This window comes from Mus caroli, unplaced genomic scaffold, assembly GCF_978045245.1.
Source record: "Mus caroli unplaced genomic scaffold, Mus_caroli_1 scaffold_4, whole genome shotgun sequence".
NCBI lineage: Eukaryota > Metazoa > Chordata > Mammalia > Rodentia > Muridae > Mus > Mus caroli.
The window spans coordinates 70,026,520-70,051,220 of NW_028227259.1; the positions used below are offsets into that span (position 1 = coordinate 70,026,520).

A 24,701-nucleotide genomic window follows, 5' to 3' on the forward strand; every position below is an offset into this window, starting at 1 on the left:
AATATCATTGGCTTTTTACTGCCATTACTTATGCAGTTTGAATTTCAAGATCTTCACATTCTGTATTGTACTTTTTAATGTGTGAGTTATACCCTGAAATGTTTGGTGGAGGAATATATAAAATAGACTCTTTGAATTTTGTGCTGCAAAAAAAAAATGTGATTCTAGTTAGAGAAAACAACCTGAGTTGTCCATGAAAAGCTCAGAAAGAGACTAAGTGGTAACATCTCCAGGCGCTGACGAAGCGTGGTCCAAGCAATTGAGGTTAAAACAAAAAGATCTAGCAGAAAGGTATTTCATTGTTCTCTTCACAGGGCATGGTCTCCTTTTCTTGCTAAGTGCTAAGATTACAGGCAGAGCTCGCCACTTCTGATTTAGCTGGTGCTGGGGATTGAACCCAGGACTTTGTGCTTGCCAGGCAAATACTCTACCAGTTGAGCTATATCACCAGACCCAGTGTGAATATTTAAAAGCGTTGGGAGTGAGTGTGAGTGCTGAATTTCCGTATGCTATCTATCTATCCATCGCAAAGGCACAGGCCAGGCTAGAGAGAGACAGAAACGGGTGGAAGAATTGCAAGCTGACTGCAGGAGGGAGAGTGAAGTTTGCCTTAGACCCAAACAGAGCCAGTCAGAGTGTGCGTTGGTGATTTTCCTGCATGTGTGTCTGTGTGAGGGTGTTGGATCCTCTGGAACAGGAGTCACCGTCATTCATGAGCTGCCACATGGGTGCTGGGAATTGAACTCAGTTCTTCTGGAAGAGCAGCCAGTGCTCTTAAGCATTGAACCATCTCTCCAGCCCCATGACTGCTATTGTTTAAAGAGCACAGATACCTTGTTTGCTAAAATGTCCCCCAGTTTAGAGTTATCTGGTTGTTTCCTTACGATTTGTGTCCAAGAACACTACTATGGTACCAACTGTGTCTCTTCTGGTGCCACATCATAGGGGCCGTGCAACATCAATCTGAAATTTTCACGTTAAATGTTCGGCGAAGTATAATGACACACACGTATGAGTATACCACGATAAAAATCACTACTTTGTGTGCTGACCTAAAACGCTAATTAAATTTTTTTTGTTTAATAGTTTTATGTTTTATCGTTCAAGGATGACTGTGGACTATTTCTTAGTCAGAGAAGCCTGGGCGAACTGCGTCCTCAGAAACAATAGCCACAGCCCTGCCTCCGTTTCTCAGAAGGCAATTACAGATTTTCCTTTTTAGTCCTTATCATGAGGGAATAGTGCTGATGTGCTTGGGCGTTTAAATATTGCAGGGGCTTCTCTGTGATGCCTTGTAATCAGGAGGATTCAATTGTGCTGGAAGTCGGCGAGCGCTAATTAATCATCCGTCCCCAACTACAGCCGCTTACCAATTCAGAACACAGAGAGCACCTCCCCGGGATGGTTTTATAGCTGGTGACGCCGGGGGGGATGTAGCCAGATCTTCTGCTTCCCTTTCCACAGCAGGACTGTCCCCACCCTCAAAGTGCTGACCGTGCCATTCTCAGCCCTTACTGGAAAGGCTGATACCAGGCCTGTCAGAGGAAGGCCCAGTTGTGTGTTTACTGACACAGCTGTGTGACCCCGTATGTGCAGCTGTGTGACCACGTATATGCAGCTCTGCACAGACAGGCTGAGTTCACACGAGAAGGCCAAGGCTGCATGCAGCTGGTTTCTGCTTCCCAGAGTGACCCTGCTTTCTGAGTTCTGTGTCCTATGACTGCCCTGCTCCCTCAGTGTTACTATCCCAGGGAAAGGAGCCAATGAGAAGCAGCGAGAAATCACAGGTAGTAACGCTCTGCCCCGGAGGTTTTGAATAAGAACATGAGGACCCTCACACTCGCTATTCAGTTTTCATGCTTGGTTCCGAGTTAAATCAAGAAGGCATGCAGATACACACAGACACACAGACACACACAGACATATATATGTATGTGTATAATTTGCTGGACCATATAATAAGTCTATTTGTAATCTTTGAGGAATGCCTCCCAAATTACTTTCCTTAATATTTATTGCTCATTTAAATTCCCACTGGCAGTGAGCAAAGGTTAAGATCCTGTGTGTGTGTGTGTGTGTATGTGTGTGTATATGTGTATGTGTGTGTGTGTATGCGTGTGTGTGTATGTGTGTATATATGTGTATGTGTGTATGTATGTGTATGTGTGTGTGTATGTGTGTGTCCACTCCTGGTTGTGAACACATGTGTCCATTTTGTGCACGTGGATGTCAGATGTCAATGTCGGGCATATTCTTCAATTGCTCTCTGCCTTATTATTTACAATTAAAAAGTCTATTTATTACTGAGTGTGTATGTGCATGATGTGCATGCACAGGCACGAGTGTGGCAGTACATGTGCCGAGGCCAGAGGATAACTCTTGTGTTGGTTTTCTCCTTCCAGCTTGGTGTGAGTTCCAGGGACTGAACTCACACGGTCAGGCTTCCTGGCAAGCACTTTTAATATCTCATCCACCCCTCCCACCTGACTCTTTTAAGATAGTGTCTCTCACTGAACCTGAGACTGTCTGAAACCCCAACAAGGCCCATGGATCTGCCTCCTCAGAGGTGAACTGAGGTACATGCTGCCATGCTAGGGTTTTACTCGGGGTCCAGGGATTGAACTCGGTCCCTGTGTTTGTGTACCAGACACTCTACTGACCGGGCCATTTCTGGATAGCACACCAGTACTAGCCTCTCAGAAGAGCCAAACTATGGAAGAATAGAAGCTCCTTGAGCGACACAAAGGAGAAGATTCCCAGCTGGGGTGAGGCAGATGTCCTCCAGGGTGTGAGCGGCAGATGCAAGGGGGAGAAGAGGAGTGGCTGCCAGCACAGGCTGTCTGTGCTGGGTGGAGTCTGGTCTCTGGGTGGGGGTGATGACCAGGGCTTGACCTTCAGCTACTTCTTCCTGTAGGGGTCTCTTGCATAGTGATTGCATTGCTTCTAGAATGGAACTTCAGAGGAAGACCCACTGTGTGCTTTGGGAGAGAGAGAGAGAGAGACCCACTGTGTGCTTTGTATGTATGTGTGTGAGAGAGTGTGTGGAAATATTTGACTGTAGTCAGGAGAAGGATAGAGGATGTTCCTTTACTTGTAAGTCACCCCACTTTGGGACTTGGGGTATTGTTTTCTGAGCCCAACACTAGATGAACAATGAATGTTGAAAACTTGATCGAGTAAAGTTATCCCGTCTGTGTGTCTCTGAGACAGAAATTGAGCAAAGAAGGTTTCTAGGAGAGAAAAAATGCCGCAGGCTACCTTACGAGATCTGGATTGCTTTGTTCAGGCAACAGCTAGTCAGGGCCGGTGGCTCAGATCCGGCCTCCTTCTTATTCTCTGCAGGGCTGGAGACATACAATTTGGAAGTAGGAAATGAAGGAAAGAAAGGAGACGCTGCTCAGCATATTAATGGAACACGTGACTTGCTGAGAGCTGCAGCTGGAAACACAAGAGCAGTCAGAGGTGCCTCCCATTCATCCTCCCAGGTTCAGATGTGCCTGTGAACTTTATGTCCTCCCTTGCAGGCTAGCTCAGCCCCTGTGCCTTACACTCTCCTTCCGATGCTGATGAAGACCACAGTTATACCTCCTATTCTGACATCTCTACCTAGATAACTTGGCCAAATTGTCCTTCCTCTCTCCACTTCTCCACCATCAAAATGGCTACATCCCACCCTATTCCCACCCTTGCCTCTCGTCCTCACTTTCTCTGTGCCTGGCTTCCACATTACAGGTCCACTCTGTCATCCTCCATTTCTTAAAACAAACAAACAGACAGACAGACAGATAGACAGACAGACAGACAAACCTGGCTTAGAGGGATGGCTCAGTGGTTAAGAGCACTGACTGCTATTCCAGAGGTCCTGAGTTCAATTCCCATCAACCACATGGTGGCTCACAACTATCTGTAATGGGATCCGATGCCCTCTGAAGATAGCTACAGTGTACTCATATAAATTAAATAAATAAATTATAAAAAAGAAACATACCCAAAGCAAAACAAAGGCAACTTGAGAGCTTAAATCAAAAACTTTATGTGTATAGGTGTTTTGCCTGAATGTATGTCCATGTGTGCAGTGCTCATGTGTGCAGTACCCATGAAGGCCAGAAGAGGGCATCAGATCCTGTGGTGCTAAAGTTGCAGCTTGTTGCTAACTACTACATAGATCGTGTCTCTGTAACTCCTCCCATGGGTATTTTGTTCCCCTCTAAGAAGAACTGAAGTATCCACACTTTGGTCTTTCTTCTTCTTGAGTTTTATGTGGTCTGTGAATTGTATCTTTGGTATTCCAAGCTTCTGGGCTAATATCCACTTATCAGTGAGTGCATATCATGGGTGTTCTTTTTTGATTAGGTTACCTCACTCATCATGATATTTTCTAGTTCTATCCATTTGCCTAAGAATTTCATGAATTCATCATATTTAATAGCTGAGTAGTACTCCATTGTGTAAATGTACCACATTTTCTGTATCCATCTGGGTTCTTTCTAGCTTCTGGCTATTATAAAGAAAGGTGCTATGAACATAGTGGAGCATGTGCCCTTATTACAAGTTGGAGCACCCTCTGGGTCCACAGGTAGTACTATGTCCAATTTTCTGAGGAACTGCAAGACTGATTTACAGAGTGCTTGTTCCAGCTTGCAATCCCACCAGCAATGGGGGAGTGTTCCTCTTTTTCCACATCCTCTCCAGCATGTGCCGTCGCTTGAGTTTTTGATCTTAGCCATTCTGACTGGTGTGAGCTGGAATCTCAGGGTTGGTTTGATTTGCATTTCCCTGATGGCAAGGATGGGTATGTGTGAGGGGTTTGGAGGGAGGAAACAGAAGGGAAAATGATGAAATTGTATTATAATCTCAAAAACTAAGAGGGATCATTTATAAAAGTAGCGTCACTTCCTAGGGAAAGCATGTAACAGATAGTACATGTTTCAACTTTCTTCTCCATGGTGAACTACAAAGAACCATGTTAAGTCAGAGATGCTCAAGGCTGACTCCCGGGATGACCATCAGCTGCTACACAAAGGACAGGTGTCCCCAAGAGCCACCTATACCTGCAGTGCATTCATGTGAACAAAACTAGACACTCACCGTGCTAATGCCCTGAGATTTCTGGTGATCTTTATTATCATAGTCTAACTTAGCCTATCCTGATAATATTCAGAGGTGGACAGACACACACACACACAGCCAAAGGGACATATAAAATAAATTATTGGTCTTGGCTCTCTGCTGGTTTGGATGAGGAATGACCCCTCCATAGGCTCATGTATATGAGCTCTTAATCCCAAATTGGTGGCACTGTTTGGGGAGATGATGGACCATTTAAGGCTGAGGAGCCTTGCTGGATGGAGCTGGATGGAGTATGTCACTGGGGACAGGCTTTGAGAGTTTATAGCCTTGCTTCACTTTCAGTTTGTCTACTCTCTTTCTTAGTGTGTGTAGTGGTTTGAATAGGAATGGCCCCCATAGACTGGCGTGTTTGAATGCGCGGTCAGAGGGACCAGTGCTGTTAGCAGGTGTGGCCTGCTTTGAAGAAGGGGGGATGGGACATTGGGAGTCAGCTCTGAGGTCTAAGAAACTCCAGACTGACCAGTGTGTCTCTGTCTTCCTGCTGCCTGTGGATCAAGATGTAGAGCTCTCAGCTCCTTCTCTAGCATTGTGTCTGCCTGCACACTGCCATGCTTCCTGCCATGACGATAAAGGACTGAACCTCTCAAACAGTAAGCCAGCCCCAATTAAATCTAGCTAAATGTCTTTCTTTGTAAGAGTTGCTCTGGCCATCGGGTATCTTCACAATAGAAACCCTAACTAAGATGGCGCCAATGCGGTGCTATCAGCCAGCTTCCGGCTCCTGCTGCTTCCCCTCATGCTGTCCCTGTCATTATGGACGCACTCTCTATGTGACAGTAAGACAAAATAAACCTTTTTAATTCAGTTGCTCCTGGTCATGCTGTTTTATCACAGCAATAAAAAAATAACCAACACGGGCTCTAACTTTTTTCCGATAGAAACAAATCTCATAGACTATAGAGGTTCCGAAGTGACTCCTTCTCTGTCTTTCTTCACCAGCTGCTGACCTGGAGCACCTGCAGCCTCATCCTCAGGAGCCCCTGATACAGCCACACCTTAGAGGCCACTGCTTACATTTAAACACACTCCCCTCTGCTCTGCCTTTGCCCCCCAGTGTCTGATATAGTACTCTCCCCAGCCGCCCCCCCCCCCGTGCATTGTCAATCACCCTACTATGTTCTGAGGATGGGGTGAGGTTAGGTGGGGTGTCTGTGTAAAGGTCATCTTACAGAGTCTGAGACTACGCCTCTCCCCCCCTGCACTCCACCCCCCCCCAGCGGGGTTCTGTGGCCTGTGAGGCCTGATGCCCTGTGTGGGGTCCCTCGGCAGTCTCCCCCATCTCTGGCGGGACTCTGGGCACAGGGCGGGACGCGGGTCTCTCCCATCCTTTTATTTCTCCACGTCTGGTAATTATCCAGAATGGTTTATCATCAGCATGGCCTCTTCTTAGAAGGCACTGAGAGTCGCAGGCCGAAATAATTGAACACTTTGTATGTTTTTCTGTGCTGTCTTAGGAAGAAGGACAGATGTCAGGAGGAAAGAAATGGGAAGAAAGCGAGGCTCACCCCTGGCAGCATCCAGGGAATGCTGGTAATGACAGAATCCAACTTTTCACTTATGCAGTCTTTCCTAGTTTCTTCTCTGAAATGTCGTATCAAGGGAGCGATTATTGGCCACTGTTCAGAGACATGTGACTTGGGTATTTATATATTACCTGCCTACTTCATGAAGTGTTAATGAATGTTTGCAAAGCTCTTTAGAGTCCTCTTGTGAAAGGTGCAACGTTATGGGAAATTATTATTATTATTATTATTATTATTATTATTATTATTATTAAATAGACAGCTTTAAATGATTGGCCATAAGAATAATTGACGTAAGCATTAAAAACTGCATGAGAAATCAACCCGATAGAGTCAGGTCCTCCAGACCCATCAGCCTCTACATTACATATATTACACTGTTTCCTTGACATCCGTTCTAATAACCATATAATTCACACATTAAATCACCAATTCCAGAGAAAGGTTGCACTCACTCAAAGTTCTATCGACAGAACTGAGAGAGCATTAAATGTAGAAAGGTTTAAAAGAGAGAAGAGCTCTTTGTCAGAGAGGCTGAATCCAGCCTCTGAATGGCCCCCACCCCCACCCTGTGAAAGGGCGTGAGAGAGGAGTGAATCTGCAACACAGGGGAAAATGGGAGGAAGCATCAGACACACAAAAGCAAACAATAAACACCTAAGGTAAGATAAATATTCCGATCTTATATTTTCTCTGGTTTGAATAACCAGAAGCAACACAAACTGATGACACATCTCTGGTGCCCTTAACTTGCTTGGGGTCTTTGTATTTTTAGTCTTCTGTGTAAAAAACTCTGTCTTGTTCAGGGTTGGCTAGTTGAGTCCATTATATTTGAGGCTGATGGTTGGATGGCCGTAGACATCTGCAGTGGAGTGTGGAGAGAGGACTGGGTGGGCAGTGTAAAGTATTGTGATCGATTAGCAATGCCTGGTGCAGAGAGAAGGAGGATGAGGGATGGCATATGTCGGGTAGGCTTTATGGGGTGTGGGACTGGGTGGAAAGGAGCAGCTTGGGATTTGATTCTGATTTGCAGGCAACGTAGACTAACCATTTGCCCTCTGTGAGAGAGGGTAGACAGGAGGCAGTGGCCTCTCTCTGCTTCCCTATTTTCTCACAGAGGATTGGTCAGTTCAGTGCCTGACAGCTTTGACATTCTTCTAGAAAGAAGAAGAAAAAGACCCCAGGCTACCCAGAGGAGAGAGAACAGCGGACCTGTCGTTCTATTAGCTGGCCACATCAGCTCCCACAATAACTCTGCTACAAATGAAGTCTGTGTTTTTGCCCTCAGCATGCGGTGTCCCCAGGGCTCACATATATATTCTGAGACCCCCTGGTGGGGTCTGGGAGCTTCCAACTTCATGTTCCCTAATCCATGAGCAGATCTGATCATGGCTCCCACAGTTTTCATCTATAAGATGGTTCCTACGGGCCTTCTTTGGGTGGCAAGCTGCTACCTGAAGTTTTATCGATGATCATGGTGAAGTTCCTATGTCAAATAATTTTGTTTCTAGAGGTTCAATGTTTTCTGATTTTCATCAGGTTTGTAAAAGGAAGGTTACCTCAACATTGTTTTTTTTTCAGTAGAAAAAAAGTATTTTTAATGCAGTGTCTCATGTAGTCCATACTGGCCTCAACTTTGCTATGTAGCCAGAGATGGCTTTGAACTTCTGATTGTCCCAAGTGATGGGACTATAGGCATGTGCTACCGTGCCTGGTTTATGCAGTGCTAAGGATCAAACCAGGGCCTCGTGCATGCACGCTAGGCAAGTACTTTACCAGCTATGTCCTCAGCCCAATACCTTTTTATAACAGCAAGTAGATAAGATTTATTGGTCATTTGCCACACATGAAGCATTGTTCTCAATATTTGCTTTTATTAGTTCATTTAGTTCTTTGAGTGGCCAGGTGATTGTTGTCTATTTTACATAATAAGACAAGGAAACTTCAAGAACCGCTCTGTGGGTGGATGCTTTGTGGTGCAATATGGTTATTAATGCTCAAGTTTATCTACAGGTTGTGTGTATGTGTGTGTGTGTGTGTGTGTGTGTGTGTGTAGGTGTGCATGTGCATGCGTGTAGGAGGGGAAGAAGTGAGTAGGACAGCCCCAGACCTTGTAGCAAGGGTTACAAACAGACATGCGCTCTAGAGAGCCCCCTATCCTGGGTAGCAGAATCATGGCCTTCGTATATAACAAAGTTGTTGATATGGCTGGGGATTGAGACAACAGGCCCACTGTCCTCTGTCCCGTGAGTGGCCTTGAGGCAAGAATGTTCAAGTTGAAAATGAAAGCTGGATTGGATGCCATACTGCAAATGTCACCTCTGCAGATCACACACAGGACTTTGTTTTAAAAGGGTTGATAACATTTTCCCTGTTTGTCATTATTTGGTTTATTACAAATAAGTCATAATGAGACAAAGGAAGAAATTGAGACTATCTTATATCAAAAAACCTTGTACTTGATGCCAGACATGCCTCTTACTTAGTTATAAAAGCCATATAGATGTTAATTTATTCTCCTTTGCACTATGTATTGTCTTTTTCTCCAGCAGAGTTCAGTATCCACACTTACTGCCATCCTGGCTGCCATCAGCTTACTTTGTAGCATCAGCTGATGCTCTCTTGTTATACTGTGTTCTTGGGCTTTGTAGCTGTAAAGATACATCTGTAGCCTTTTATAAATGTATCATGTGTTGTCTTCACTATAACTCCTGATCTATTCTGACACACACTGTACATGGGACATGTTATTAAAAGCCAACCTATCACCGAGGAGGCCGGACGGGGAATAGCTGCTGATTTCTCGAGATCCTAGTGAGAATCACAGGGTTCACTTTGGCTGGTTCCAGGCGTAGATTACAAATGCCCTTTGGTGTGTGGTGTTACAATGGTTGGAAGCTGGTTATGTTAAGAAGCCACTAGTTTATTAAAAATACTTTTATATCAACCAAATAGAAACAAGAAGAACTATACAAAGAATCAACAAAATCAGGAGCGAGTTCTTTGAGAAAATCAACAAGATAGATAAACCTTTAGCCAGACTAACCGGAGAGCACAGAGACAGTATCCTAATTAATAAAATCAGAAATGAAAAGGGAGACATAACAATGAAATATATCTTAAAATAATTATTCTGTTTGTTGAGTATTAACAGTTGAAAATATTAAAATCATGTTCTTCAAACAACAACAACAAAAAAAAACTTTTACTGGGGCTCTCCCTTGGTTCCCTTGTCTCACATCCATTAAAAATGATTAGCGTGTTTTATATAAATAACTGAAAATGGCCAGCAGGTAAGGTCAAACCCTTTGCATGGCTTTTAAAGCTGAATTTAAAATATGTGTAGGCGAATGCTTCTCTTCTGTTCTTCTCTCATCTGCTCTGAATTTGTCAGACACCAAGAAGAAACTGCTCTTTGTGATGCAGAGGGTCCAGCTGGGACAGCCACTGATGTCTGACATCTGTGTAGAGTCAAATAAGTAGAGCAGAAAAAGCGCTGAGACTGCTGCTGTGATCCTGGGTGATCGGGAACTGGAGACTGGGGGCTCCAGAGCTGGACCATTTGCCCCAGGCAAGGTCTGGGAAGGGACCGAATCCTTAGCCAAAAGCTTTACAGTTCCCTATAGGATAGCTTGGGTCTCCATCCTGTTTTTATCCAGGATGACTTGTACTAAATAAGTGCTCCATATAATTCTGTAAGTTGATTAAACAGTTGGCTGTTGTTATGGCAGGAGGATGGGCCTTTTCGTCCACATACGCATGGTCTTCATGCATTAAAGACTTGGCCCCCAAGATGGCACCACTCATAGGTGGCAGGACTTTTAAGGAGTGGGGCCTAGAGGCATTGTGTCACTTCTCAACTTTGCATGTCAAACAAAGCTCAGCACCGTGAAATGACAACAGGGACAACCAGAACTAAGGTCTTGAGTGCAAGCTACCTATACCTAAATTCAATCTTACATTTTTCTAATTTTAAAATGTATCCAGAAGCTCACGTTTTGCCTGCATTGCCAATATTTAGTTTACCCCCCTCATGTCTGTGAACTCCTCTGTGGCAGAATGGCTTCTAAATCCAAAGCAAACTACTTCTCAAACTACTTCCCAAACTACTTCTCAAAGACCGCGAGACCCCGATCTTTGTCTCTTTGCTTTCTGGTTTGTGATACAAGTTCTTTTTGTTTTTCTTTTTCACTGCCTTGTGTTCTTGTCATGCTATGCTGCCTTGCTACAAGTTCAAAATGATAGGGGCAGTAGATAAAGCACAGAAACCTCTAAAACTATAAGCCGGAAAAAAAAAACAAAACCTCTTTCTGGTGTAAGTTCATGGTATCGGGCATTTTGTTTTAGTGCTCGCTGCCTAACACAGACACTCTCAGTGACGTATCTGGAAACGGCTCATCCAGCTTGGTAGTATTTTCATGAGGATTTTTGACCAGATGCCATGTGATGTTAGCAACATCATTTTGTTTACGAAGTTCAGCTTTTCATGTGACTTGGTTGTTGCGCCCTCCCCTCTTGTGGAGGTCAGTGTCAGGGTCTTAAAGTCTCTGTCTTCTCCCAACTCAGGTTTTGGAGACAATAGTGTTAGGAGGCAGGGCCTTTAGAAGGGGAGAAGGTCATGAAGATGTAGAGCTCATGAGTGGGATTAGTGTGTGTGTGTGTGTGTGTGTGTGTGTGTGAGTAAAATGCTTATTTGTCACTCCTGTCACGTGAAGACAGAGGCTAACAGGGCCACTATGAAGCAAAGGGAGGCCTGACTAAACACCAAACACATTAGTGCTTTTATCCTGCCCTTCAGAGCCAAGACCTATTAAAAAAAAACAGTGTTGTTCCAGTGTCTGAGAGGACTGTGGCTTCAGGAACTATGGGTCTAGTGACTGGGAGAGTAGTGGCTCTGTGTTAAATGTGTGCATGTGGGTTTATTAGTGTACATGGGATAAGAATATGGCCGCCCCTAGGTTTGTTTGATAGTGTATACCGAGGTGTCGAGTTGGTTTGCTCGTTAAGTCCTTGGACTTTTAAGGCATAACACTGGGTGGTCCTGAGGAAGGCAGGAAATGAGTAAACACACCCTGGATCCCTGGCAAAGTTGCACATCCCTACTGATTGATGGTGGTGATCTTTTTGTCCTAGGCCCATGCAGAAGTGAAATGGGTGACCCATGGCAACATTTCCAGTTGACCAGTGGCTAGGGATGAGCCTGTTCCTTTGAGATAAAAGTATACCTGATTTGCGGATGCTGACATCCCCATGTAACTGTTGCAGACATTCTGTTTCCCGCGCTGTGACATTTCCCAGTCCTTGGTACCATTCAGAGCTGACTGCATGGCTGTTCAAAGTCTATCGTCTGTACTTTCCTCTTCGTAAAACTCAAGACAAGGAGGTCCCGGCCCACTCACATTCACCTTTCCTGTTCTGAAATGTCCTTTGCTATGATCAGAATGTACCCGCCTCTCCAGTTCACCTGCTCGAGACATTCTCTGCAACAGGGATGAGAGCCAGAGTCTAGGTGTTGGTCCTGACAACTCTGCCTTTATAAACACAGGAATGGTGTTAGTGTGGGAAGGGGTTCATTACTGGCCCAGCAATTTGTTCTCAGAGTGAGTAAATGCCTGGTATATGTAAGGTCCTGGCTTCAACTTCTAGTACCATAAGGAAGAGGAGAAGAAAGGGGAGAAAAGGGAGGAAGAGAAAGAGAAAGAGGAAAAAGAAAAGAAAATAAAAGAAAAGGAAAGGGTAAAAACCAAAAGCAAGTTCCGTCTTCCCTTGTCATTCTACATCCAGTCTGGAATTACTCAGAAGCCCTTTCTAGATTCTGGCCCTATGCTCTTAGACCTTTTAACTTCCAGAACTGTAAGCTAAATAACTCTCTACTCTTCATACATGACCAAGTCTTCTATTGTACCGACAGAAACATGGCTGAAATGTTCCTCCCCGTGGTCACACACTGGGGGAACAGAAGCCCAAGTCTCCTTGCTATGCAGTCACCTGACCAAGGAATGAGACTCTACTCTCCCTTCCTTTAGATGCCCGGAGCTTCAGCACTAAGCTTCATGCCCTGATGACACCTTCTCTTTCTCAATGTCCTCTTTGTATTGGCTGGGGTGAGGTAAAGGGAGGCGAGATATGATAGGGCCAGTCAAAAGACACTCCGTGGCACTTCCTACAAAGCTCTGGGACACGATAACTGACCTTCAGTGGCAGCACAGACAGAATGTCACATTTGATTCTAATTGGGTGACTTTGATTCTAATTGGGCTATAACCATCACTCCAGGAAAGCACCTTGGCCCTCTTGGCCCCGTTGCTGTGATAAAATATCCCAACAAAAGCGATTCAGGGGAAAAAGGGTTTCTTTGGCTCATAATTCCAGGTTATAGTTCATCATTGTGGAGTATTTAGAATGGCAGGAATTTGAGGCTAGTCACATCGGCAGTCGGAGAAGGAATGCATGCATACCTGTGCTTGCCTTGCTTTCTTCATTCTTATTCCGTCTAAGATACTAAACCTAGAGCATGGTGCTGCCCGTAGTGGACAGATTTTTTTCCCCCATCAAGATAAAACTAAGATAATCCCTTACAGATATTCCTACAGGACAACAGGACAACCCTGAGACATTGCTCCATGGTGATTTTCGACTGGGTAAACTTGACAATAAGGTCTAACCATCAAAGAGTATGTTCAGTGCAAATTTTTCACATTGATTTCGGGTGTGGGTTCTGATTTCATTCCCAGAGCAAAATCACCCTTGTCTTGACAATGAGCATAAGAACCAAAGTAATAGACATAAGACAAAGACTCAAATGAAAATGCACTCGGGGACACAGCGTGACACGGTATGCATTAGATGTTGGACCCCTGCAAGGGTGGCTATAAGGCCAGTGTGCAGTGAGAAATTCCATCAAATTTGATCCTTCTGAGATTTTATTTCTCTTTGAGGCAAACTGGTGATCTTTAGTACAATTCCTATGGATGTGTCCCCCCATTAACAAAAAATATTTTATGTGTCAAGCCCTGTCCTAAGTATTGCATATGGATGGCCACTTAACGCTTACAACAATATTGGGAAATTCTTTTATTATGAGCAGTTTATCTGTGAGAAAACGAGACACAGAGAAATGCCACCAGTTCCCAAGGGGTTCTCCAGCAGCAAGCACCTAACGATGCAACTGAGCACATCTTTAGAATTAACATTCTCTCTGGGTGTGATGGTTAATTTGTGTGTGTGTGTGTGTGTGTGTGTCTACTTGGCTGGAACATGAGATGCCTGTTTTATGGCTGTTCTGAAAAGATTAGCATCTCAATTGGTGGACTAAATGGAACACACTGTTCTCTCCAAGGTGGGTGTGTATCAACCAGTTCACTGAGGACCCAGACAGAGCAAAAATCAGAGAGGAAGGCTCTGCCCCTCGGTGCATATTTTTCTGTAGACCTCAGCTATACATTGTAATTTTATTTTCCACTCACCTGTACCTAAACTTACTTGCTTGAGCTGGTACTTGGCTCTTCGCTTGCCCTTGAACTAGGACTTCAACCATCTGGTTTCCTTGACTCAAGTCTTTCAGACTCAGCGTGCACCACATCATGATCTTGTTTGGGACGCCAGCTTGTGGACAGCAAAGCCTGGGATTTGCCAGCCTCTGTCATTGACTATGTCAACTGTTCATTAATGCATGTGGTTTTGTTCAGAATTGTCTGTAGGGGATCCTAACAAGTACAGTGTACCACACTGAGAGAGCTCTTTTTTTTTTTTTTTTGTGGCAGAACTGAACATCTTTAGGTGTCTGGCACCAAACCTTTCCAAGAGGCAGAGCAAGAGCAGAGATTAAGGGCATGGGTTCTAGAATCAGATTGTATGGCTTCAGATCTAGTTCACCTCTAACTAGTTAATGGGTTATGTCTGACTGGGTTAAGGCTGTTGGCCGAGGTAAGGAAGCTGGAATGTTTGCACCTGCACTGTCAAATCACAAAGCATGGGACCCATGATGTAACTTTATTTGTATGTGTCTGTGTGATTCAGTCTGTGTGTCCCTAGCATGGAACTCAGGGCCTCGGACATGCTAGACTGGTGCCTTACCACTCAGCTACATCCCCAGCTCCTGTGAGGTAATTTTCAAGATATTTTGGTAGTCACATTTCTAAAAGGAAAAGAAACACAATTATATTTTACTTAACCAGGCATAAGCAACATAACACTATGTCAATGCATAATGAATCAAAAGTTGGAAGGGAGATACTGTTGGGTCTTTTGCTTATTTATCTTATCCTAACCTAGGTCTCATGTGTATTCCACTTGAATAGGTCTCATTCTGTCACATGTTCTTGTGTCACATGCTTCAGAGCCTCGGTGACTGGAGCCTACTGATGCAGAGGCACGGTTCTTCATTATTTTGCTTCTCAAATAGTCCTCAAAGCAATCCCTTCTGTCCTCTGCTACTGCCACACGTTATCCTATCTCATGCTTGTCTTGTCTTTGAGAGATGACTTAGTCTCCTTAGCCTTGATCTCTCTCATCCTTTGTCCATACTGAATTCTGAGAGATCCTATAGAAACACGTACTTGACCAGATGCTGTGCAGGTACTCCTGAGACTCACTCGTACCACTGTCCTGCCTCTGTTTCAGTCCTTGTCTTACATCCTTGGAAGTACCCAATTCGTGCATCCTCCCTCTGTGTACTTATCTGGACAGACATTCGAAGCATTTTTCAGTCTCTGTCATGTGACTGCTAACACATGGGCATACAGCATTATCTACGTTTGGAATATGGTGTCTGTCTTAGTTAGAGTTTTACTGCTGTGAACAGACACCATGACCAAGGTAAGTCTTATAAAAAACAACATTTAATTGGGGCTGGCTTAGAGGTTCAGAGGTTCAGTCCATTATCATCAAGGTGGGAGCATGGCAGTATCCAGGCAGGCATGGCGCAGGAGGAGCCGAGAGTTCTATGTCTTCATCCAAAGGCTGCTAGTGGAAGACTGACTTCCAGGCAACTAGGGTGAGGATCTTATACCCACACCCACAGTGACACACCCATTCCAACCATGTCACACCTATTCCAACAAGGCCACACCTTCAGATGGTGCCACTCCCTGGTCCAAGGATATATAAACCATCACAGTGTCTATCAGAGGGATCAAGGAATCAGCCCATGTCCTGTCCCCAATAGACTATAAGTTCCTTTAGGGAGGACCTATGTTTGGTGTTGTTGTTTACTGTTTTATTCCCTGCACGAAGCCTCAGTGCCTGCCTCTTACATGCATTCATGAAATAATTTGGGTTAACTAACTGAAATGAGTAAATATGTCACTGTCATGTACTACAAAACCTTACTGAAACAGAATCAAGGGAATTTGAAGATGAAGAGGAAAATGCCAAATGCCACCGAGACGATGCTTAGGTGAATCTGAATTCTTAAAGGCTAAGAACAGAGAGATCTCCTGGAATAGAATAATGTACCATGTAATAGGATTCTGGAAACTTCACAAACATGGAAATATGAACATTTAGAGTCACAAGACAAAAGCACAAACAGACCGTGGCCTCAGCCCCTAAACACATCAAAAGAGATGGGAAGGAGGGCAGACTCTCGTGAGCTGTATTTGACTTTATATGCTCCTGAGAAAATTAAGTATGGATTCAGCATGAGCAAGAGTTAATGGCAGAGGTGCGTGGCCCAGAATTTCTAGCTTGCTTTAAAGGGTTTTATACTTTCCCCCGCCCCCTTCACAGTGGAAATCCTCATCTATCAGTAATGAGATGAAGTTAGCCAATGAGTCAGCACACACTTGTCGTTTATCTGCTTTGTGTTGAGAACATCCTGTTAAACAGAGTGGCTGTGCTCTCTGTCTGTGTAGATGGATGGAAGGGGGCCGTGGAGCTCCTGTTTCTTCCCCTCACAGCTCTATGTCCCTTGAGCTCAGCCACAAAGAACTAGGTGAGTGTTACAGTACAATGTCAGGACAGGTAAGATAAGTGGCTGTGAAAGTAGTTCCCCGAATCTCTCTAATAATGTAATCTTGACAATCCCACACGTCCTTCCCTCTTAAAGAGACAGGTGGTAATGTTGGAAAGAACCTGAGAGTAGCCCTGCAGGATCGCTCCCTCCAGTGGTGTAGAACTGAGGAGTGCTTCTGCCTAAGAAAATGTGAAACGGAGATGAGACTGTACCCTCAGTGCTGACAGGAAGCTATCGGCCTCATCGACAGAGTAGAGAGAACAGAGGTAGAAGAGGAGAGGCCTGGAAACCAAGCTAGGCAGAGAGGTGGCCAACCTACTTGGGAGGCTGAGGCAGGAGAGTCACTTTGTAGCCCATGCTACAAAGCTGCCTGGGAAACTTAGTGACATCCTGTCTCAAGAGTGAAAACTGAGGGCTGACCTGGTTGCTCAGTGGATAAAAGCACTTGCCTCTAAGCCTGGCGGCCTTAGTCCCATCCCCACTGACTTCCACCAGTTGTCCTCTGACCGCCACAGACACTGTGCCATGCACCCCTTCTCCCCCAAATTAAAGATAAAAAAACTAATTTTAAAGCAAAAATAGAGCGGAGGCACATAGAGATTACATACCAAGTGCATGGTACCTGGTTTGATCCTCAGTCGTACACAGAAATGGCAGGGCACTGACGATGCAGCCCAGTTGGTAAAGTGTCATCTGGCAGGCATAGGACCTTGGACCCAAACCCAGCACCACGTAAACTACACGTTTACCCAAGAGTACAAGGCCAACCTGTGCTATACAGCCCTAGACCGATGAGTAAATGAGACTCTCTGTCTGTCTGTCTGTCTGTCTGTCTGTCTGTCTGTCTGTCTGTGTCTCTGTGTCTGTGTCTGTGTCTGTCTGTCTGTCTGTCTGTCTGTCTCTCTCTCTCTCTCTCTCTCTCTCTCTCTCTCTCTCTCTCTCTCTCACACACCTCCACAAACACACACGATGAATTCTGTTCTGGATGAGTTAAATTATTCCACTATAATGTCAACCACAAAACCTCCTGGACTTTACTCAGCAGAAGTCCAGTTCTGTCTTGTGCTTCTCCATTGTGCGCCACATACTTGGGAGCAATAGTCCAAGTAATGAAAGGAACCTTGAGGCTATGTCATCTCAACTGGACCTCCAGATTGGCAGGGAAAGTGCAGTTCCTGGCATCCATTGCCCTGGCTGGAAAGCTACATGTATTTCTCCTGTTCATGACTATGAACACTGCACAGGTCTTATCATGTGAGTTTGTCTAGCTTCAAGGGGGATGGGAGTACAGTCCACCGTGTGCCCAGGAGACAAAAGAGATGGGTCTGTGAGCCTCATGCACACCCATCACACAGATAAGTCCATTTCCAGTTTTAGGAGATACCCAAGTAGAAGAAGCTCGACTTTGCAGCCAGGTCTATTGATGTGATGAAACACCGTTTCCTCTTGGAGAGGAAAGGGCATCACATTTCACCATCAAAGGAAGTCAGGATGGACGGGAACACAAGCAGGGCAGGAACCTGGAAGCTGTGGCTGATGCAGAGGCCATGGAGAGATGCTGCTTACTGGCTTGCTCCTCATTGCTTACTTAGTCTGCTTTCTTATAGAAGCCAGGACTATCAGCCAAGGGATGATACCACCCACAATGGGCTGGGCCCTCCCTGAGTAGTTACTAATTTAAAAAATGCCTTATAGGTGTGCTTACAGCCTGATCTTATGCAGGCCTCTTCTCAATTGAGGCTTCCTCCTCTGATGACTCTAGCTTGTGTCAAATTGACATAAAACTAGCCAGTACACCTATAACGTGGAAGTGTTTGGCAGTGGTCAGATTTGTCATCTTCCCTGTTGCATCCCAGCTGGCAGAAAGCACACCGTCCATGTGTGCTAATGAGACGCAGCCACTGGGTGTGTAACCATGACATAGGGCAAAGGATGTCATGGTAACTTGGAAGAGTGGGTGCGGCTGGGATTGTGCCTGTCAGTGTCTGCAGAGGAGTGTGTGCTCACTCTGCCCTCCTCACAGACTCATCAAAAGGCCAGGAGAGCTTGTGTGGTTGTAGCTGCAAGGCACTGTTGATTGCAGTGCATGGTGATAGTTGTGGCGAGCGTCTCTTGTAGTATCTCGGAGGTAGCTGTTGGTGGTTAAAAGTTGTTTGAAGTTCAGAATTAATTATAAAATTCTGATGCATTTCAAAGTGGGTCCAGGAGCTGGTGAAGGAAGAGCCTTTTCAAGTGGCTATCAAAAGGTGTAGCTCGGCCTCTGGGAGTATCACACATTAGTTTTGGTCCCCAGATTGGTAAAACAAACTTTGCTTATGGTGAAAAATCTTTGATTTCTCAGACTCTGTCACTATAGAGAGTGATCCTCATTATACAGTCTGATACCGTGTTTGGGTATGTGTGCAGTGTTTGGTCATAATTATATAACAGATATCCATGAGCTATTTCTGTGAAGAGTTATGGGCTCTTCAGTCCGGCACAGTGAGGCTACTCCTTTTAGGTTGTTTGTTTTTAAAGATTTATTTATTTATTTATTTATTTATTTATTTATTTATTTATTTATTTAATGTATGTGAGTACATTGTGGCTCTCTTCAGAGACAGTAGAAGAGGGCATCTGATCACATTAAAGATGGTTGTGAGCCACCAAGTGGTTTCTGGGAATTGAACTCAGGACCTCTGGAAGTACAGTCAGTGCTCTTAACCTCTGAGCCATTTCTCCAGCCCTGTAATAATGGAGGGAGACTTTTTTTTTTTTAAGATTTATTTATTTATTAAATGTAAGCACACTGTAGCTGTCTTCAGACACCCCAGAAGAGGGCATCAGATCTCATTATGGATGGTTGTGAGCCACCATGTAGTTGCTTGGATTTGAACTCAGGACCTTCTGAAGAGCAGTCAGTGCTCTTAACCCCTAAGCCATCTCTCCAGGCCCAAGGCTACTCTTAAATGAATCTTGTTGTGTTACTTTTTTTTTTTTTTTTTTTTTTTTTTTACAATGTAGTGTGAATCACTGTAAATGTAGTTGCTTAAAACAGCATACATTTATCATTTTAGAGTTTCCTCTGGTCAAGAGTCAGCTCAGCAAGGTCCCCTAGCCAGAGTCCCATAGGCTGAGATGCCCATGATATCATGGAGGGCTGCCATTCATCCAGGACCACCGATCCACTTCCCAGCTTAAGGGGCTTGCTGTCCATTTCTGTTACGGCATGCCTTGTGGCAGCTTGCTTCCAGGTCTGCAGCAGGAGTTCTCATCTAAGCAGGGAGCACAGAGAGGCTCTGATTGTCTTCAAGGGTTCTCAGGGATTGGTCAGTTGTGCCCAGCTTCATCTTTCATTGGCGATGTCAAAGTTGGCTATTAAGGATCTCGTCTGCCAAGGCCATTCATCTCTGCTAAGTATGGTGCTGGAGTGACAAGAGTGACATCTGTCATCTGTGCTTTAGGTGCGGGGAGACATGGAGAACTTGCACATCAGGATAGGGTTATATTGTCCTAGAATTCTCTCCTACACCCGACCGAGTTCCAGTCAAGCCGTATGTGGATAGAGTGCGAATATCAGAAATTTTCAGCTGTTGCACATGTTATTACTATGTTATTTTTCTAAACATTAAAAAAAAAGACAATCTGAATTTGTGGGCAACTAAAAAAAACCCAAACACCCCCAAAGAAACAAACAAACGTAAAACATCAGGTACTCAGCTGTGTATGGCTGCGGGCTGCAGATTGCTTCCTGCCTTCATAGATGCTGGAGAAAACAAGAGCCCTTCTTGGCGCTTTGTGGAAGCTACAACAGGCATGGCTGCAGTGTGGTGCAATGCTGGAGCTGAAGAGTGATTTCTGTGGGACAGACAGACAGACAGACAGCACTGGGTCCTTCTCTCAAAAGCTGACTTATCCTATGGTTAATTCTGGACACAATGCGGAGGTCACCAGGGGCACCTCCCGCACAAAGACAAGGGAGCTATCCTTATTAAACAGATGTTACCCCATCTTGTCTTCTTTGTATTTATTGAAGTTCAACTTTCCCAAGTCTCTGAGCAAATCTTCCTTGGGGCTACTGTGACTAGCATGCGCTTAAGCTTACAAACCATGTCATTCTGCTGACATGGCATTCTGAATGAAAATTGTTGCTTTTCATAGCCTAAGGCACAATCATAATTCCAGACTTGGACTGCACATAGAGGCTAATTTTGATATTGTTTACATCCAAATTATCATCATCACAAACAAAAAAAGACTAACAACATCTATTCAAGTGTTGCAACTTGTACTAATCCTAGCATGTAAGAAGCTGAGGCAGGAGGATCACTACAAGTTTGCAGATAGTTTGGAGTATATAGTGAGTTCAAGGCTACCCTGGACTACATATCAAGACCCTGTCTCATAAAAACAAAAACAAAAACAAAAACAAAAGCAAGCAAGCAAATAAAAGCAGCAAGACAGGTACAAAACAAAACTTGGAAAAAATTATTTCTCAAGGAAATTATAGTATATTGTCCGTAACATTTGATGTTAGGTACACGTTCTAGCTGTAAATGCATTTTAGAAATGTTTAATAGTGCTTACTGTGCTAGGCATTGTGCAAGTATTAATTCATTTAATTCGAATAATAATCTTTTCAAGACTGGATGTTTACCCATCCATGATAAAGAAACTGAGCCACACAGTACAAGAAAGTAACTGGGCTGGCCTCTCCTGTCCAGTCAGTGGCTAGAACTATGATTTATTTTTTTAAAAAATATTTATTTATTTATTTCTATTTTTTCGAGACAGGGTTTCTCTGTATAACCCTGGCTGTCCTGGAACTTGCTCTGTAGTCCTGGCTGACCTTGAATTTACAGAGCCGCTCTTGCCTCTGCCTCCCGAACGCAGGGATTAAAGGCGTGTGTCACTACTCCCTGTGGTTTAACCTCAGAAATCTCATCCCAGATTCTGTTTGCTTGGCCACTTGTGCTTCACCACCTTTCTAGCATTTCATGATGATGACGATGATGGTGGTGGTGGTGGTGATAATGAAGATGAGGAAGAGGATGACGACCATGGCCATGACGACGCTGACTATGATCAGTAAGATATTTTAGTGAAAACATTGAGATCAAAGAGCATTTTTGAAGGACCCCTGCTTCTGCATGACCCACGTGACTAGTCATATGAGTGTCCTTCCTCCAGCGTAAGCATCAGCCTGGTCATCTTGTCAGCAGGTTGCCCAATACTTCGTTCAATACTATCTTTGTGATTCTTTCCCAATAACGGCAATATCAGGATGGTGCTGGGGGTCAGACATGTGGCACACATTTCCCGGGGTCCTATTAATAATTCAACAGATTTTTCAACTGATGTAGAAATTGTTATTGTAAAATTATTCAAAATTTGTACATTTCTATAATATGAGTGAAGACAGCGAACTAATCTCGCGACTTTTATTGAAGACAAAGTTGGTCCTATTCAAACATAGATTTCTGATACAGATGCCCGCCTGCTCTCTGAAGAATACTAATGTTTCCCCACCGCATGCTGGGTTTTTATCAGTGGGAAAGTTCCATTGTCAAGACATTTCCCAAAGACTTGAAAATCAAAACAATGCCCACTGCAATTTTCCATGCTGCTTTTTGCAGAGCTGAAGGGGCAGAACATCTCTCCATGCGAATCTTTGCATTTTAATCAGAATCAAAGGAAACAATAAAGATGTGAAATATTTAATTATAAAGATAAAAGACTATCAGGAGCAAGTCGCTAATGTTAACTTTTCACTGTGATGTGGATTTAGTGACATGAGTAAAGGAACAGGGATGAAATCGCCGCCTTCAGAAGGAAGACATGGAGAAGCCATTAGCAATTTTGATGTATTTGATTTAAAAAAAATAAAATTTGTTACAGGGGCCCTAAAAGGAATGATCCAAAGAAGACATGGAATACTTTCTTGCGTATTTCTTTCTATTACAATGGGGACATTTTAAAGTGATGTCATGACTGTCTGAAATTATTACCTGACTATCCACTCAGTGCCTAGAAGCAACAATCCCTACAAAGTTCTCTAAAAATATTTCATGGAAAAACGACACCACATCTGGTAGGATGTGTTCATCCAGCCGTTCTTGCTAACAACTTCTGGGGATTACTACAGACTCTTCTTGAGTCACCCAGATGGGTAACTCCACATTTCCAACAGATGTTGGTAAAAGAAAAGAGAAAAAGAACAAATTCCAGCTTCATAAGTTGAGTTACACAAATCGGCATAAGAATGGGAAGCCTTGGCTTCCGGCGTGCAGCGTTGTGGCCCAGACGGCCGCAGGGCCAGTGGGGCACGAGCAGCGGGAGTATGGCTCTAAAACGGATCCAGAAGGAACTGGTTGACTTACAGAGGGATCCCCCTGCTCAAGGTTCTGCGGGACCTGTGGGTGATGACTAATGACAGCACCAAGGAGGTGCTTTTTTCCTGACCATCCACTTCCCTACAGATTATCCTTCCAAGCCCCTATAGGTTGCTTTCACTACCAGGATCTATCACCCTAATATCAACAGCAATGGCAGCATTTGCCTGGACATCCTGAGGTCACAGTGGTCCCCAGCACTGACTGTGTCTAAAGTTCTCCTGTCTATCTGCTCTCTGCTCTGCGACCCCAACCCTGATGACCCACTCGTGCCAGAAATAGCCCCACATTTACAAGGCTGACAGAGAGAAGTACAACAGACTAGCAAGAGAGTGGACACAGAAATATGCTATGTAAGTGCCTCGAAGACTCCATGGAAGACCCTGTCCAAGAGAAGCTTGCCTCACAGAGTGATCTTCCTGTGAAGTTCTGAGCTCTTGGCTAAGGCACTCACGGAACATCCTGTGTTCACACACGTGTTGACACCCACCTCTGTGGCTGCAGCACGTTGGTGCCACTTTTAGCCATTGCGGCCTTGACAGTACCACACCTTTGATGCTAAATCAGCAACCACTGTTATGATCTACAGTCTTCCTGGTTACACTAGAATCTGTCTGGGGAACCAAGCCATGCAGCCCCCCGTACTTGTCCTCAAGTGGTGCCACTACTCACTGGGACACTCTAGAGGGGCCCAGTCTGCCCCCTGACCGCCTGCCCTTTGCCTTCAGAGCACAGTGCTTTCCTAGGGGCCCAGGCAGAGTGGGGTCTCTTCATACTTTGTCTGCCACAGAACCATGTCCTAAGGAGTGCCACTATGTCCTGGAGGCTCCTGGAAGTTGGGACAGCCTCCCCTGAAAGCCATCTTCCGCCACCTTCCTCCATAGTGCTCCATGCTGCAAACAGCAAGCAAGGAGCACTGGGGCATTTAAAGCACTTAACACCCAAGAAAGAATGGGATTCTCAGACGAGGCGAGATTCGGGTTATGCTTGTGTATGTAATGAGGCTTCCTCTACCGTCTTCCCACTGGAAACTTAACGTGAAATTCAAGCATAAGCCATTCACAAACTGGAACACAAGGAAGGAGTGGGACTTTAAATGGTAATAAAAAGGAAATTCCTTCAGAAAAAAAAAAAAAAGAATGGGAAGCCTTGCTCTCTTCCTCAACAGGAACGATGGAAAAATTAAAAGAACATTTCGAAAGCTATATTTACCCCACTGTCATTTTCTTGGGCAGATTTTTGTATTTGTTTTGATGCACACATGCACATCAATAAAAGATGACAGCTTCATGTCTAGCTCACAGAATTTAATATTTCTAATTTTTGGTTATCAAAAGGTAAGTTCACAAGTTGAATCTGTAATTGAGAGAACATGAATTCAGATTGGAAGCCTCTGGGGACAAGGTCACCACATGAGTGTCCTGGTCCAGAGAGTGTGCTGTGGGCCAAAAACGAAGCAAGAAAGTTCTGGGGACTTTTCTGTCCAGAAGAAAACCATCATGGATATAAGAAGATTCGTGATAAAGTAACGATTGCTGACTGCAATCAAACTCTGAGTGCTTGGTTCAGAGACTCCTGAGCACCGGGGAAGAAACCTCAGGTATTGAGAAAGCAATTGATCAGTTCCGTCATTGCCCGTGTGCCTGGGATTTCACAAGCCTATCGAGCTGCATTATGTATGAATCCTGCTGCTGAAATCCACACACACACTGAGAGGGGCAG

General features: G+C 44.4%; 1 pseudogene; it reads left to right on the plus strand.

Annotated features, from left to right (window-relative positions):
- The first annotated feature begins 14,593 nt into the window (after positions 1-14,593).
- On the plus strand, positions 14,594-23,819 carry LOC110294765 (ubiquitin-conjugating enzyme E2 D4-like; annotated as a pseudogene).
- Positions 23,820-24,701: the final 882 nt, after the last annotated feature.